Consider the following 17,694-nt stretch of genomic DNA (forward strand, 5'->3'; position numbering starts at 1 on the left):
TACTCTCTACCTAGCTACCACTAATGTTAACATTTTACATAACCACGTACATTTATCAAAACTAAGAAATCAACATTGGTATAATAGGTTAAATAAGCTAAAGACTATATTAGGATTGCATCAGTTTCTGCACAGTAGATTAAAAAATTTTTTTTCCAGTTTTATTGAAATATAATTGACATATAACATTGTGTAATGTTAAGGTATATAATGTGATGATTTTATACACATATATAATGCAAAATGCTTAGCGCAATATAGTTCATCAACACATTCTTCACCTAACATAATTACAATTTTGTTGTTGTTATGGTGAGAAAATTAAAGCTCTATTCTCATCCTTTCACATATACAATACAGCATTATCAGCAATACTCACTATGCTGCACTTTAGAACCATGGAACTTATTTATCTTATGATTGAATGTTTATACCCTTTGACCAACATTTCCTCATTTCCTTCACCCATCAGCCCCTAGGAGGTATCATTTTACTCTTTGTTTCTATGAGTTTGATGTTTGTAGATCCACATATAATTGAGATCAGGCAGTATTTGTGTTTCCCTGTTTAACTTATTTCACTTAGCATACCTTCGAGATGTATCTGTGTTGTCACAAATGGCAATTTATTCCCCATTTTAATGGCATCATATCCCACTGTATATATTCACCACATTGACAACTGCTCAATCCTTTGTGACTTCTTTGGGAGACCCACAGTGGCTTCAAGGGCTGTTGGGGTGTTCAGTGGCATCTTTAGGATGAGGCGCTAGGGATAAGGACAGGCAGTGGTGGTGGCAGGAGCTGGTGGTGTGCATATATTCAGCTGTGAGGGGCCAGCTGCAGGTGCCTTTGTAGTGTTAGAGACTGTTTGCAGACACACACAAAGTGGTGAAGGCCAGGGCCGGCAGTGGAGCTAGGATCAGTTATGGGCGTGCTGGCAGCTGCGGGGTCCCTTGCTGTGTTTGTGCACTTTTGTGGCTGCAGGGTCTCCCCATGAACACACACATGGCAGTGGAGGCCAGTGAAAGGGGTCAGGCCAGTGATGTACAGATGCATAGTTGGAGGGGCTAATTGGGAGGAAGCCTAATGATGCAGGCCAGTGAGAGGAGATAGGGCTGTCTCTGAGCCCACAGGCAGCTGTGGAAACTGTGGATGTCTGTGCACTCCTGTGGCAGCATAGTCTTCCCATAGGAACATTGTAGTGTGTATGTAAGTGATAGGGGTCTGACTGTGCTGGATGCACAGCTGGGAGACGAGCTGGAGGGGAGCTTAGTGGTGCAAGCAGTCACAAGGGCCAAGGCCAGATCCAGGCCACAATCAGATTGGGGGCCCTAGCAGTCAGTATGGACTCTTATGGCTGCAGGGTCTCCCCTTGGGTTTGTGTTCAGCAGTAGAGGCTGGTGTTGGGAGCTGGGCTGGACTGTGCAAGATGCACAGCTAAAGGGCTAGCTATAGGTTAGCCCAGTGGTGCAGGCCAGTAAATGGACATAGGACTGAATCTGAGCCCATACACAGCTGTAGGGGCTTAGATTGCAGGTTCACACTTCAGTGGCTGCAGTATCTCACATGGGCATGCCCATGGTAGTAGAAGCTAGTGATAGGAGCCATGCCAGTAATATTCAAGTACACAGCTAGAAGAGTTCACCTCAAGCGCGCACATGGCAGCGGGGTCAGGCCTGGAGGTTTATAGGCTGGTGTCTTCCATTTGAGCAGCCACAGGGGCCTGGGCTGGCTGCCAGTACAAATGCCTCTTTAAAACTTGGACTTTTTGGAGACTTTGATTCTCAAACGTGTCCACACTGAGCTTCTAGCAATTCACCAATTATAGTTTAGGTGTTCTTTCCCTGGTCCTAGTTCCCATGAAACAGAAAACCTCCATAAATTGTTATCTTCTTTCTTTCTGTCTGTCTGTCTCTTCAACTCTGGGGACAGAAGTTTTCCCTGATCTCAATTCTCTTACAGATCAAAGAAGAGATGCATATTTTCAGTTTGTTCATCTCTTTTTTTCTTGTTGTGTGCATGGATGACAACTACTAAGCACCTCATATGTTGGACCCCAAACCACAAGTGCCCCTCCAATTCTGTATACTTAATTCCCTCCTTAAAATACCTAGAGTGATATCTGTTTTCCAATCAGGACTAAATCATACATCACAAAAATTGATAGAGGTTAACCATATTACCTAAAATTATGGTAATACCCATCTGACAAATATTAATATAAATGGTTGAATATTTTATTTCCATTGTGTCCAAGTATTATGTTTCCAAATTTAAGGAAGGTCATTGAATAAAGAAATAAATGGAGAGAAGGAAGAGAATGAGATAATGAAGAGGAGGGAGAGGAGGAACAAGAAAGGAAAGAGAATGGAAAGAAAAAAGAAAAAAATTGGATAGAAACTTCTGATGCTGGTTATTAAGAGGTTAATAGTAGCTTCCAAAAGAGATTTCAGATTCAACCTAGAAGACCATTTCAATACAAGACGTCAAGAAATAAGAGTGATAAACATATATAGTGTATACTTCAACTACATGTTCATTTCCTTTCTGGAATGGTAGGAAGAAGTAATGCTATATATAAAGGCTAACTGGATCAAAGGGAAGTTTTAGTAGTTATTTTGTTTAGAATGGAACATTGTTTGTTTAAAATGGGATCAAAGGCCGAGGGTCAGAAGAGTGATTGATGGCAGGAGAGAGAGATTAGACATTTGATAATGTATTCTCCTGGAGGATATGGAGAAGGTTGGATTTGAAAGCTCCAGTATTTTAAAAAATGATGCTATTAAAGTGTTTCCCCTCCTGGGAAAAGTTTAGGTGTCTGTTATAAAAGGACACCTTTTCCTTTGGGCAAAATAACTAAAGCAAAGCTAAGAGATAGGGTTGCTATACCAGGCATCTGAAGGTATGGGGGATGGTCCCTGCACCATTTTTATACATATAACCTTGGAAAAGTCCTTTAGTGCTCTCTGTGTTACTTACCTCATCAGTAATATAAATATAATAGGGATTTGGGGGAAGCTTAGTGAGATAATGTCTCTAATGTGGATTTAGAAATAAATTTTAAAAATTAGTTTCTTGCGTGTACAGCCACTGGCAAGAGTGATAAAGTGAACATTTGCGGCAGGTGCTATGTTAGAGGATCCTCCAGGAAAAGACATTCACACCTTTAAACTTGTGAATAAGCCAACATAAAACACTGCTTAGGGCTTTTAAATGAACTCTAAATTGCTGTTTAGACATTGTTAGCACACTCAAAATACCTACTTGGAAATAATCTGGGATTAATTTATATTTATTAATACAAATCTCAAGTTCCATCTTTAAACCAGGCCAAATAATGAGAGCTTTTGCAGTTTCCATACTTATCATTCTGAAATCACATTTAATTTGGAAATACATGATTCAAAAGGAGTTTTTAAAAAGAGAATAGTGTTTTAAAGTAAAAATCTTTATCGTAGGGAACATTCTGGCCCAAGATAACTTGTATTTTACAACTCAAAAAATCCTTGTCCAAGAATAAATTTCTCCATAGTCTCTTTTGTAATCCTTTCATCTTTGAAATGTCTTTTAATTAGAACTGTATATGTTCAATGATGTATACGTAAAATATATATTTTATTTTGTCTTAATCAGGAAAGTCTCCCACCTATGACATCAGTATTCAAATCTAATTGTTTTGTATTTCCGTTTCCCTCAAAGCCTCAGCACAACCCATTCGTATGGCAAAGCATGTCCCTTGTAAGAGAACATTTTTAGACAGAAAGGAGAATCAGAAAATAAAGAATTTGATAACAATAGCTTTGATGGGTAGTAGAGAAAAATATGGTGAAACCAGGTAACAGCGGTGTAGAAGAGACAATGCTGTGTTCAGTAAACTATTTCATTTTTCTCCCAGGGCTCAAAGGAGGATATATATCCCTGGTACTTGGTGTCTACGTGGGGTCATGAGATAACTTCCAACCAGTGGAAATTTAGTGGTAGTGTTGAGCCACTTCCAGGCCAGATGCATGCAGAAAACATCTCCAATTTATGAATCTCCTTTTTCTTCCTCTTCCATGGATAATTTGATGGTCTTTTGTTGAGAATAGTGAGCCCAAGATTCAGGGAGACTATGTCTATGAGAAATTGAATATAGTAGAGTACATTTTAACTGTAGTCCTCTTGTCCCACTAAGTTGGACTCTGATGTTATTGACCATTGAATTTTGATCTCAGTTACTTGTTACCATAGTACTTGTTTAGTTACTTGGTGCAAACATCATTTTCCATGTATAGCTTACCTAGACTTTTGACTTAGAGTCCCCTATTTAAATCTAATTTTTTCAAAACTTTTTATTTGGTCACTTTTAGAAAAGGAATCATTTAACTCCACAGAAGCCATACTTGAAGATCCCATTTTATTTATTTATTTATTTATTTATTTATTTATTCATTCATTCATTCATTCATTTATTAATTTAAGAGAGAGCGTGAGTGGGGGGGAGAGGGGCAGGGGCAGAGAGAGAGAGATTGAGAATCTTAATCAGGCTCCAAGCTCTGCACAGAGCCTGACGTGGAGCTCGATCCCATGACCCTAGGATCATGACCCGAGCCAAAATCAAGAGTCAGACACTTAACCAGCTAAGCCACCCAGGCCACCCTTCACTGCCCATACTTTGTGTTAAAATGTTACAGATTTACCTTATGTATAATCACGGAAAAGGAAGGGGCACAAATTTAAATTTGGTCGTTTTTAGGACAAGATTCTCTAAGGCTACATGGTGATGAGAGTAGCAATTATGATGGGAGTTTTAAGGAAGTGAATCTCAGGACCCAGTCAGTGCTTCTAAAAAAAAATACTACCTCTCACTTCAATCTAGAAAACCAGAATCTGAATTTATGTATTTTATTAACATGTAATATGTGGCCCCTTAGTATTTGATAAGACATGTCTAATAATAATTTAGCATTTTGAAGACCATGTAATCAGAGTGTTTAGATCCCAAAGAATAAAGTACCTGGTATTGTTCTTACTGTGTTGCAGATGAAAGCAAACTTCAAAATTCTAATTTTCAAAGAATGCTAAACAGTTATGGATAGAAAAATGCTCCACTGTTTTCCTACTCACAAGCAGTAGAGTTAAGACTGAAACTGCATGAGTGTTAGGTATATGTCAGTGTAAGTGATTTACTATATAGAGAATATATAATGAGAAAAACTCCAGTCTCTATTTATAAGAGGGGGCTCATTGTAATTATGTAGAAGTCTAAAAGTGACTTCAACATACAAAATTTAGTGTATATAGAAACAAATATTTAGATTCTGAGTTGTACACATATAGAAGATATAATTATATGGAGTTAATGTGATGTCAATGAATAGTAAAAACAAGGAAAGAAAAGAAGAGAAAAAGAGCTTGTTGAAATATAAGTTTGAAAATGTTTTGGAAGAAAATTATCATTAGTTAACATTGTAAACTCATTGTGTTTGGAATCCTACCTTACCTTACAAGAGTTTTTGACCTTCCATAATACTCAAAATTATTGGATGATAATTGATTGCAAAATACTCCCTGAAAACATTCCAGTGGGACTGCTAAGTGGCAAACCAAGACCTATATAGGTGTTAATATTACCAAATGATTGTTGAATGAAAAACCAAAAAATATTATTCTTAAAAGGTGTATTCAGCATCCTATGAAACTATAAAATATACAATACAAAATTTGGAAACAGTTCTGAAAAAGAAAACTGATATATTTAAAATGTGTTGAAAGACATTATTTCCTGTATGAGCACACTCAATTAAAAGTTAGGTTAGGAAAGGTGAAGTCTTAGAGAATGTGTAATATGAGAAGACCATATAATCATTAATATTTATATAATCATGAAAGATATGTATGAAAAATGTATTTTAACATATTCTCTTCTCATTTTCCATACCCCTGTCAAGAGTCATAATGAGTAAAATCCTTAGGAGCTGTAGCTGGCCACCCCAACCCATTATCTCTTTTTAACTGATATACAATTTGTAACTACTATATCAATGCTTCAGGTAATCACTTATTTTAAAGTTGAAGGGGAAGGAAATTAAATATGGTAATGAAACATCTGGTCACCTTCTAAAATATCATTAGTAACATGGCCCTTTTCTTTCTTGGGTTATGTCATACACTTGCTTCAGGTAACTGTGAGTTACAACTTTACAGTTCATACAATTTTATAGTCATTTGTCTTTTTTTTTTTTTTTTGGCTAAAATAATCCATCAAACAAATGGAATCTAATTTTATTTTTAAAATATGAGAAACAGAAACAAGCATTTACAATATGGAATAAGATAGGATAGATTATTTGCAATAAATATATTGTAGAATGATATAAAATATTCACATGTTTTATTGGATAATACATACTGAAATAGAAGGAAACTAGGTAATATCTTAAATAGTTTTAGCCAAAGTTGTGGGTGTGTATGCACATACATACTACCAATTCAAATATATGTCAAACATATATCGAATACATATATACATATATTTTAAGTATATATGTAAGGTATATACATGTAATATATATATGTAATGCATATATTACATATATGTACACATATATGTGTGTGTTGTATATATATGTATATATCTCAAAACTAAATTGGTTGTTTTGAAAAACACTACTGTTAGATTTAAACAATCAGCATATCTTAACAATACTGAGTTGGTTGCTCGAGGTTGCTTAAGAATGACTGAGAATAATTCTTCATGTTTAACATGTGGAAAATAAAACACATTTGGGCATTCTATATGGTATTAATATGTATTTTCTTTTTTCTCCTGAGACGTTCTTATGAGTGAGGCAATTTTTTTTACAACTTTCAAAAAATGAAAGAAGTTATGTAAATATGTTGCTATGGATAAATCCTTGCCTACATAATCTTTTCTATTTTCTAAGTGACCTGATCAATATGCCTTGTTGCCCAAAGGAGTGTTTAAAGTTTTATATAAGCACACATATACATATATATACATATTTTCAGTACATAATTTCAGCGTACACACAAATATACGTGTGTATATATATATTTGTGTATACACACACACACACACACACACATATATAATCATCTATATTCATACATATTGTATGTCCTCAATGTTCTGTTACTGTTACCATAGTTTCTACTCAGAGTGAGGTCCTTGCCTACTGAACTTGAATATTTACTGCTAATTTCTGGCTTCTGATAGTCTGACCCCCAACTCTTATTACATAAACCTTCTAGATTGTTAGGGCACTTCATACCAGTTCTGCTTGTTTTGTCTGTTTGTAAGTATTTGCACATAGTTTGAAATAAGCCAGATTTCTCATATATTTTCATATGTGATACACTTAATTCAGTTTTGATGCTGTTTTTTCTCCCATATGATTTCCAAGACTTATAGCAAAATAATTTAGACTAAGTTCCCACCATACCTGTACTAAATTATGCAGGGTGAATGACTGATAGAGCAAATAGAGGGAATGGAACCTGAGAAGTATTAGGATCTAAAATATTCAAGCCCTTAAAACTATTCCTACATAGTCATATCTATTGTAATGGTTCTGCGTATTCCAAGGTATACGTTCATGTGTTTAAAGATAATTTCCTTAAAATAGAGGTATACCTGGTGAGTCTGTGAGAGTAGGGAGAGATAAAACTGGAGAAAACAAGTCATGAGAAAGTAGAATTAAGGAAAAGTAGGGGAACTCAAAGATAGAAAAGTGAATCATGATTATGATGAAATGGCTAAATACTAGTGGTTAATAGATATTTAACTTATTCAAGTTCACTTCTATTTGGTAGGTATCATTATCTTCTTTTTTACCTATGAGAATTAGAAAGGTTAAGTAACATTTCCAAGTTCATTGGGCTACAAATTGACAGTTTAATTCAAACATAGTTGATTCAGGAGCCGAAGCTCTTACTTCTGGGTGACAATGTAATGTGGGAAACCAGGCACTCTTACTTGGGAGGAGGGGGTCAGAAGCAGACTGCTAATGCTGCTGTCGTATGGTCTTCACAGGGACTCCAAGGTGACTGGACCTACTGAAGTACCTTAAACAGTTTTCCAATTACTGTTAAGTGTGGTGGTGCTACTAATACCCTTGTTCTTCACACTGCCGTATATATTCTTAAAATAAAGTTTTGTTAACACAATAAACCTGAATGAGTTTCTATTTCTTATGCCCTGAGATTCTAACTAAAAATATATAGCAGTAGTCTTAAAAATAGCATCTTAAAATGCAGGTACTTATCTTTGTTAAAGTACAAATTCCTTATATTAAGGTCCACTCTCATTTTCTGAGTCTAGTTTTGTTTTGTTTTCTTTTACTCTGGGAGTGGCTCCTTTGTCTAATTTAAAATCCTAGTTAGGGGCACCTGGGTGCCTGAGTCTGCTATGCATCCAACTTCGGCTAAGATCATGATCTCATGGTTCCTGAGTTTGAGCCCTGCATTGGGCTCTGTGCTGACAGCTGGGAGCCTGGAGCCTGCTTCAGAGTCTGTGTCTCCCTCTGTCTCTGCCCCTAACCCACTCACATTCTGTCTCTGTCTCTGTCTCTCAGCCCTTCCCTCGCTCATGCTCTGTCTCTCTCAAAAATAAAGAAACATTAGGAAAAAAATTAAAATCCTAGTTAAATGAACCAAATCTTCATTAGGTATAACTATTTAAAATAATTCCATTTTAACACTTTTTTTGATTTTATTTTTTTTTTAGTTTTTAAATCCTTTTAGTCAAAAAATTTTTGATGAGAAATGTCTTTCACTTATTTTTATTTTCTACTATCTCTATATTTATAAATATCCATTCTTTAAAATTTTTTTCTTTTGATTTGAGTGTAGTTGACAATGTTACACTAGTTTCAGGTGTACAACATAGTGATTCAACTTCCTTACACACGATGCTGTGTTCACTCATTAAGAAGAGCTGACCTCAGTAATAGGTACTATATGAGCATTCTCATCTTATTCTGAATTTCAGATCATTTTTCTCTCTCTGGCCTCTTGTTTCAGTTATGTGAAATGTTTGAAATATGTGTATTAAAAACATGTTTCCCTCACTATCTATCTTGTTGTGCATTCATGTGATGTAAATGTTTAATGAGAGATTCATCTTCCGGTTGGAATGTAAAATGTCTCTGTTCAGTCACTCAATCTATCAATAACACAGATCATCATATCTATTTTTAAAGTATCATCATAAACTCTACTCCTGCTTAAAGAGCTACATGCCTCAGATACTTGCCATTTTCCAGAACTGAATTAAGAAAATGATTCAGCAAACTTACCCACTTCTAGTATACAATGATCTTAAATAAATGTCATATATTTATATACACATATATATGTATATATATATATGACTATAGATATGTATTTTCCTATAGAGAGAGATATATAGAGATACATAGTGTATATATAGGATATCTATCTATCTATATGTATGTATAGTGTACTTTTTCTATAAGAATTTTAGCCCACTGCATGCCTCATATTTAATATATTCTATATATGTCTTTTAACCCTGCTGAAGCTTTGTGAATATTGATTACAGAAAGACTGAAAAAAATCCTTCCAAAACTCATGGAGATATAAAAAAGCAAACCCTGGAGTTTAAAGTTAGAAATGGAAGCTAGACTTTCTTTTGTGTATCTCCAGTGTCTATCTAGCTGAAGATCTAGGTATCCATTTCATATCCCACCAGTATTCTCAGAGGTCTACACAAAAGACTCAATGTATCTTCTGGACCAAAATTGACATGTTTGGCACCCTCTGGTATCTGAACTAAGGCAGCAGGGATGAAAATATCCTGATCCCCATAGGTGGTTCCTCAAGCTCAGGCCTGAGGCATTGTTTCAGAATGGAGTAGATAATGCTACAGTTATTATATATAAAAACAGAAGACTTCTCAACTTGGCATTTTCCATGAATGCTGAATTCATTTTTTAAATGGGGAGAACTATATAGAGTGGACAGATAAATAACTCTAGAAGATTATTTTCTATATGCTCAATGCTCATGATAGGCTTGGAAATTTTCCTTTTCACATGTTCCGTGTTTAGTCACACAGCAAATGACTATCTACTTTCCCAATTAAGTTTGTGCTCAAGCTATTTGTGTAGCTCAAAGGATGCAAGACACAAGAGAGATTTGAGTTTAGTCAAAGGACAAAAAACAAGATATGTAAGAAAGGATGATTTGTCTCTAATTCCTAGCACTGGAGTTGTTCCAAGGCTACAAGACAAACAAAAGTGAATTTAGGACAGCTAGAACAGAGAAGCCCCTTAAGGTCCCCTGCCTTAGTCTAAGTTTTCCAATTCTGGTAAAAAGTTCTAGAAACACATTGTAGAGAAACAAATGCTTGCCATAAACTTTGCATCTCCATAGTGGTCCATTTATTGTTAAGCATATTGGAGTATGTGAATAATTGAAAATGATATCTTAATAAAGCTGTTTCTAAATGATACAGAAAGAACAGAATCTAAAACCAGCCATCCCAACTGCATTCTGACCCCACTGAATGGTTCGGATCACAACCTTTTGAGCAACAAGCTCAGAATCAGTGAAAAACTTATGTTAGATTCTGCTTTTGACTTTGCTTTCCCACCACTGTGCCAGATGGTACGTTTACAGGTGTATTTTTATAGCTGTTACTTACTTAAAATTCTGCATATAAGAAGCCAATTTTCTAATTTGCTCTTTTTAAAAGTTGATAGAGTATTTGAAGTAATTATAAGTAATTATTCCAACATTTATCAAAATAAATACATCAATTATAAGAGACAATTAATTAACAACCCCATAATTCATTCCTTTTTTATGAGTGTAGTACATTATTCAAAGGAAGGGTATCAGGAACAAATGACAGAAAGATTTTCATTAATTTATTAAACCTCAAATGTTTACCATGTTTTATCAAAATGTGACTCAGAAAAAATTTATAGTATAGAGGTTAAATTCTAACAGAGCCTGGTGGGTGAAATATACTAACAACAGAATGAGTACTAAAGCAGGAATAGGATTTTCAAGAACCAGTTGACAACTTCACCACAGTTCTATAAAAACACTTTATAAAGTAAAATCACTGTGATGTCGTCTCTAAAGCCATGTAAAGTACACTATATGCTGAGGTTGTTGCAAATGTATTTTATTATTTTATGGAATGTGACCCATGCTTGAACAAAAACGTTCAGCATCTTAAGTAATCAACATTAAGAGTATTTATCTTGAATGTTTCCACTCTTTTATGTACTCTGACCTTGCACTTTGATACAATTGCTGGTTTTATATTTCTCTACATGGCATTTATAGATGAAATGGAATCATTAATCACTCTAAACACTTTCTTACATGGTCTTTGCAACAAACTTACTTTGAGTTTACACAACATAGCTTTTTAAATGCAAATAAAGCTTCCTAGTTTCCTAAAATGTCTTTTCTCTCAATGGAGGGGATTAGATATTGGTATTCTCAGCTGCAGACTCCTGACAAACCCATTATATTACCACTCTGTCCTTGCAACAGTCACAGCCTGTTAAAGGAAGAGGTTGTAAATTCTAGCCTCTCATTTTCCCATTTCACTATCCATAGGAGCTAGTGAAAAGATGGAACTCTTCAGTTCTACCCTTTTATGTCAGCTAAAATAATAGCCAAATTCATTTCTCCCCCACAGAATATAATTGAGATATAGGCAATGATTCCAAGCAACACAGAGCATTTTTGTAGAAGAGTCAAATCAGTCTCTCGCTCTGCACAACTGCCAAATAAAAGGCTTTATGATTTTGTTACTTGCATGGGAAATGTTCAGAGAGCACTGCCAAGTGCAAGGGTGCTCTTCTGTTTCCCACTAGTCCTCTGTCACAATCTATCCATGTGCTACAGTGTTACCATGACAGCTTCCTTTATCATACTTTATTCAAGGACACATAAACTGAAAGAAAAAAGATCAAACACATAACATTTTTCTCAAAGATGTTTATCATAATATGTACATAAAAAGCAAAATATATGTAAAAGCAGAGCTTTCAAATACAAGTAAAAAAAAATACATCAAGTGTCTTCACTTTTAGTATTTCAACTATTGAAGACATTTGATTTCTTCTGTGACCGAACACAATACCAGCCCCCATATTTGAGAGACTTAACATAATGTTTGAATTGAACACGGCACTTTAATTAAGATATATGTGGTGAAGACAGTATGTATTTATAAAAATATCAGAGATGATTGTGCTAAGCACTTTTTAAAATTTTTTTCGTTTTTGTATATTTAAAGTTTTACGTTGTTATAAAGGATATGATTCCTACTTCCTAGAGGAAAACAAATAAGAAGGCGGGTTTCTAGGACACATTTACTAGTTGTGTATCATTTAGGAACCCATAAATACCAAATAAGCAGAAAGTCAGATTTTACTAAAGGAAGCATTCAGTATTCTTTACTCTATTCTCTTGGGTCTACAAAGACATTCCTACAATTAACACTTAACAAAACGAATTTATTCAGAAAACTGAAGTTCCCCAGGAAACATTTGGTCATCAACAGATTATACTGACTATATGACTATAATAATGTTTAGGGAGAGATAAATATAGCCTGCGAAGAGGAACATGAGCATTGCCTAAACCCACTGGGAGCAGATCTTGAGATTTTTCACAGTGGTAGGTGTTTATCATTCTCAGTTAAGTTTAATATGAAGTTTGAAAGGACTACATGAATTTTCAGAATTTTTGATTCAAAAATTACATTATGTAATTAGATCACATTAATGTGTATCATAGTTGCAGAAGTTGTTGAAAAGTGTAATGGAGAAAATTAGCTAAATATTTTTAAGGAAAAATCATCCAATACATATCCCGTTTCAGTTTAAAAGGAATAATTGTTGTTGTTTTTTTTTTTAATTTAGAATCTAGGCTCATGTGTAATAACAGTAGACAAACTCAACAGGCATTTGGTCTACCTTTGTATCTCATCAGGAATCTCTTTTTACAATATTTCATACATTAAGTTGTATAATCTTGCACTTTAAACTTCTGGTAAAAGATAGCCAAATTATTTTATAACCTGTTACTTCTTTTTTTAATATGAAATCTTCCTGGCTGACCTAACATTAGTTTGATATATCCACTAATATCTAATGTTTGATATCAACATTAAATTTATATATCCACTCAGTTTTTTACTAAAATTATATCACTTTAAATAATCATATGAATTTATAATACGGGGGTGCCTGGGTGGCTTCAGTGGTTAAGTGTCTGCCTCTTGATTTCAGCTCAGGTCATGATCTCAGTTTGTGGGATTGAGCTCCATGTCAGGCTCTGTGCTGACAGTGCAGAGCCTGCTTGGGATTCTCTCTCCCTCTTTCTCTGCCTGTCCCCCATTCTGGCACACTCTGTTTCTCAAAATAAATAAACTTTTAAAATAAGATAAGATAAGATAAGATAAAATAAATAATAAAATAAACTTATACTCTGGATCCCACATCTTCTCTTCTCAAATCAAATATCAAATATTCTTCCCACAGCACACCAATTCAATTATTTCATAATTCTGTTTGTCTCCTCTTATATTTGTCTAGCTTATAAATTTTACTCTTCAAGTATTCTCCTTAAAAAAATGGCAGAATGCAGTAGAAATTTTACTACTTTTGCTATAAAAAAATAGTAGTTGAGTGTTTCTCAAAATACTGTTCCACAGGTTTATGTTCCACAAGTGATATTTAGATATGTTTATGGGACATCAGTTCTGTTATAAAATATATACGAGAGGTACTGTGTTAACAGGTTTCTAGAAAACAGAACTTATAAAATGTTATTAATTACCGATGGAGTATCTAAGTAGTCAATATCATAGAAACAGAAGGCAGAGTAGTGGTTACCAAGAGAAGAGAAAATGAGAGTTGTCATTTCATGGGTGCAGAGTTTCAGTTTGCAGGATGAAAAAGTTCTGGAGATCTGTGTCACAACAATGTAAATATACTTAACACTACTGACCTGTAACTTAAAAATGGTAAATTTTATATTAAATTTCAGTACCACAATAAAAAATTGTTAATATTCTACTGTTGTATCTTACAAATCTCTATATATGGCTTGAATCGTTGCCCAAACCAATTTGATCATACCTATTTTTTAGTTTTGTTTGGTTTTGTTTTGTTTTTGAGGTACATATATTAACACCTTAGAGAAATATATATGCAGTATATTTTGATGAACTACTGGAGCTTTGTTATTGAAGATTAAGATTATAAGACTTTAGATTTATCCTTATGAGAGCCAAATTTCTATTTTTCTAACCTATCACTTCCTCATGGAAAGATGATTTTTAGCTTAATTATTTACCTAAGAACCCATTTAGGTTGGTGCTATCTGGAAGATATGAGAACTTGTCTACTATATCTTCATCCAAATATTTAATAATATATGCTTTATAGGATCTAGATAAAAACAGAATTCTGTGCATCTTGCTTAAGACTTCCTCCTTGACTGCTTTTGTTTTGTAAAATAACATTATATTATTTTCCTTATTCAAAAAGATACTTAAGTCCATTTTCATTCAGATAATATTAGTCCATATATAGTATCAGGTCATGAAAATGACTATGTCAATGACACCTGGGTGGTTCAGTCGGTTAAGCATCCGGCTTCAGCTCAGAGCATCATCTCACAGTTGGTGAGTTCAAGCCCCCCATCGGGCTCTGTGCTGACAGCTCAGAGCCTGGAGCCTGCTTTGGATTCTGTGTCTCCCTCTCTCTCTGCCCCTTCCCTGCTCACACTCTTGTGTGTCTCTCAAAAATAAATAAGCATTAAAAAATTTTTTAAAAATATGACTATGTCAAATAGAACGTTAAAATCACAGCATGCCATATCCAAGCTACCTTTTGCTCTATTGGCCAATTATAAAATATTTATAATTCACTTTGTCGATATTTTCCTAATAATCTCAGTTCAAGCCTAAATATGTCCATGGGGCGCCTGGGTAGCTCAGTTGTTTAAGTGTCCTACTTAGGCTCAGGTCATGATCTCACCATTCCTGAATTTGAGGCCCACATCGGGCTCTGGGCTGACAGCACAGAGCCTGCTTCAGACCCTCTGTCTCTGTCTCTGTCTCTCTCTCTCTCTCTGCCCCTTCCTGGTTCTCTCTCTCTCAAAAATAAATAAACATTATTTAAAAAAAAAAATCCTAATTATGTCCAAATGTTTGTGAATTATTTACAAATGAAGAAACAATTCAATAATTTTATTATAATGTTTATAAATAAAACCTCAATTTCTTGGGGAGGAAAATTATAAAAAACAAAAATAAATACAAATGAATGGAAAATAAATACATATATCTAATTGAATATCACAAAATAAGATTGACATATTCAGTAAATTAAATTACGTACAAAGCCATAGCATTTCTACGGAAGGTAGAGAAAAATTTTTTATCATTTTGTCAACGTAAGCTGGGGGTCCATTATTAACCCCTGAAACAGAAACAGATTTAAACTTATTACCTTATTACAAACCTCCCTATGTTTCATGCATTACCTGTCCCCAAATGTAATTTAAATATTATGCCAACACAATAAGATTAAAAACATTACACAGAACCAATTTATTCAGAAAATATTTTGAAGTTTTACTTTTAATGTAAATACTTTACCATTTATTTCACCTGCGTGAACATTGAGTTCACATTGTCTTTGTAGACCTAAACCAACCTGTATTTAAATAGACTTATGAATGCTAGGAAATACATCAATTCATGATCTGTCAAAGGCATTAAAATCTATAAAAGGGTCTCATTTATGTATAAAATCCTATCCTTTATTTTTTGCTTTTTTATGTATTGTGATAAAAAATTAAATTCCATTTTGGTCTTTTTTTTTTTCTTCTAAGAGCAGAGAGTTGTTAATAAGTCTATTAGAATCCATTACAATAGTGTTTATTTACTTGTACAGTTTTCTCTCCATAGTTTCTCCTTAGAATATACCCAGCTTCTATAATTCTGATTTGGTTATTTCTGGTTTTTAGTGAAGGGCACAATGCTCTATTTATAGGGAAGATTGTATTTGTATCTGTCCTAATGAAAAATGTTATTTTCCTCATTATATTAGTTTCCAATTGGAATAGGGAAAATTGTAAACTTATCTGGGCTGATTTCCTATTATGACTCCTGCTGGTCTTTAAGTGTTGTGTTTATTCCTACCAACCTCAACAAACAGAACAATCACAATAAGTAAATAAGACTGTATCTGCAATCTTGTGGTCCATTCAATTTATGAGACATAGAAACATCAATATTTGAAAAGTGAAGAGAACTGTCATTTTGCAAATGTCCATTTAAAAATAGGCCCAGCTCATGTAGGCAAGTGAATGTGGAAGTCTGTTATAAAACAGCAAACCAATGTTTCTCTCTCCTCTTATAAAAGTTTGAAATGGAATACTATAAAAAGTACAATTATATAATGTTTTCTGTAAATATTAATTATATATTCAGAGTTATGCAATGTGGTAGGAAATAGTGAATTTAAAACATCTTAATCATTTTGACATGCAAGGGACAAGATTTTCAGCTGTTGTGCTTTGCTGATAGAAATGATATTGTCTCCCTCTTACTGTTCACCTGTAATGACAGAGATTTCATAAACCAAATACCTCCCACTTCCACCCACCAAAGCTTGACACCATTCCCCAATTTTTCTTAGTTACTTTTATTAAATAAGGCTGGAGTTCCTTTCTTTTTTTGCTCCATGTGTTTGAAATATTGCTGACCTTCACTTTTATAGATTGTAAGAAGCAACTGCATTAAGATACCTATAAAAATCAATCCATCAATCTGAATGATTATTCTGCTTTTAGAACTCTGCTTGAAATATAATTTAAAAAACCCTGCTGTACCAGTCATTATCAGGAATAATCATTATGTAAAAGACACAGTTAAGCACTTTTTGTTACCAATGAGCATGTCCCAAAACATAACACAGAAAATTGTTGTTTGCATTTTTTGAGATCTTTGCAAAAAAACAAAACAAAAAAAAAAACCCAACACCTAGTTTTTCCTTCACCCAACACCTAAATTCAAATTAATAATTGTAGCAAGATAGAGTTAAGGTGATTAACTGTTTAACTGAATAAAGTAAAATCAGAGGTTAAATGAGAATTAAATCCAGGTAGATTCTATTATATATGCACTATTAATAATTGAGCATAGAACAGGGCAATGTTTAGGATTGTTATGATTATTTACTGTGGTGAAACAAATCAACTAATCTTCATTGGCTTAAAAAATACTTATTTTTCTCATGAATCTGCAATTTGGATAGGACTCATCTGTGTCAGCTAAAACAGCTCAACTGGGGCTAAAGAATGAACTTCCAAGATGGCTCACTCACATGGGTAGCAAGTTGTTGGATGGTTGTTTCTTTTCACATGGGCTTGTCTATGGGGTCACTTATTCTTCCTCATTGCTGGGGTTCAGGAGCAAGAATCCTAAGGGACAGAACATGGACGATGTCAGTTCCTTAAGGTCTGAACTCATAATCTGGTCTAAAGTCACAAATGCTTTATTCTATTGGTCAAGCAGTTACAAAGACCAGATACAAGGGGAGGGAACATAAATCTCATTCTGGCTGAATGGGTGTGGGGGAAAAAATGGGGCCATGCTAAAACTTTCCTTTTAATTTCATTATCA

The 17,694-nt window shown here is 34.3% G+C and overlaps 1 long non-coding RNA gene across 1 annotated transcript in view; it reads right to left on the reverse strand.

The window, feature by feature from the left end:
* LOC123579296 overlaps nt 1–17,477 on the reverse strand; it is a 59,058-nt gene extending 41,581 nt beyond the window's left edge. The window contains exon 1 of the long non-coding RNA XR_006702775.1: nt 17,396–17,477. This is a non-coding gene — a long non-coding RNA (uncharacterized LOC123579296). The remainder of the gene's footprint in view (nt 1–17,395) is intronic.
* Nucleotides 17,478–17,694: the final 217 nt, after the last annotated feature.

Source organism: Leopardus geoffroyi, chromosome A1 (assembly GCF_018350155.1).
Source record: "Leopardus geoffroyi isolate Oge1 chromosome A1, O.geoffroyi_Oge1_pat1.0, whole genome shotgun sequence".
In the NCBI taxonomy this organism is placed as follows: Eukaryota; Metazoa; Chordata; class Mammalia; order Carnivora; family Felidae; genus Leopardus; species Leopardus geoffroyi.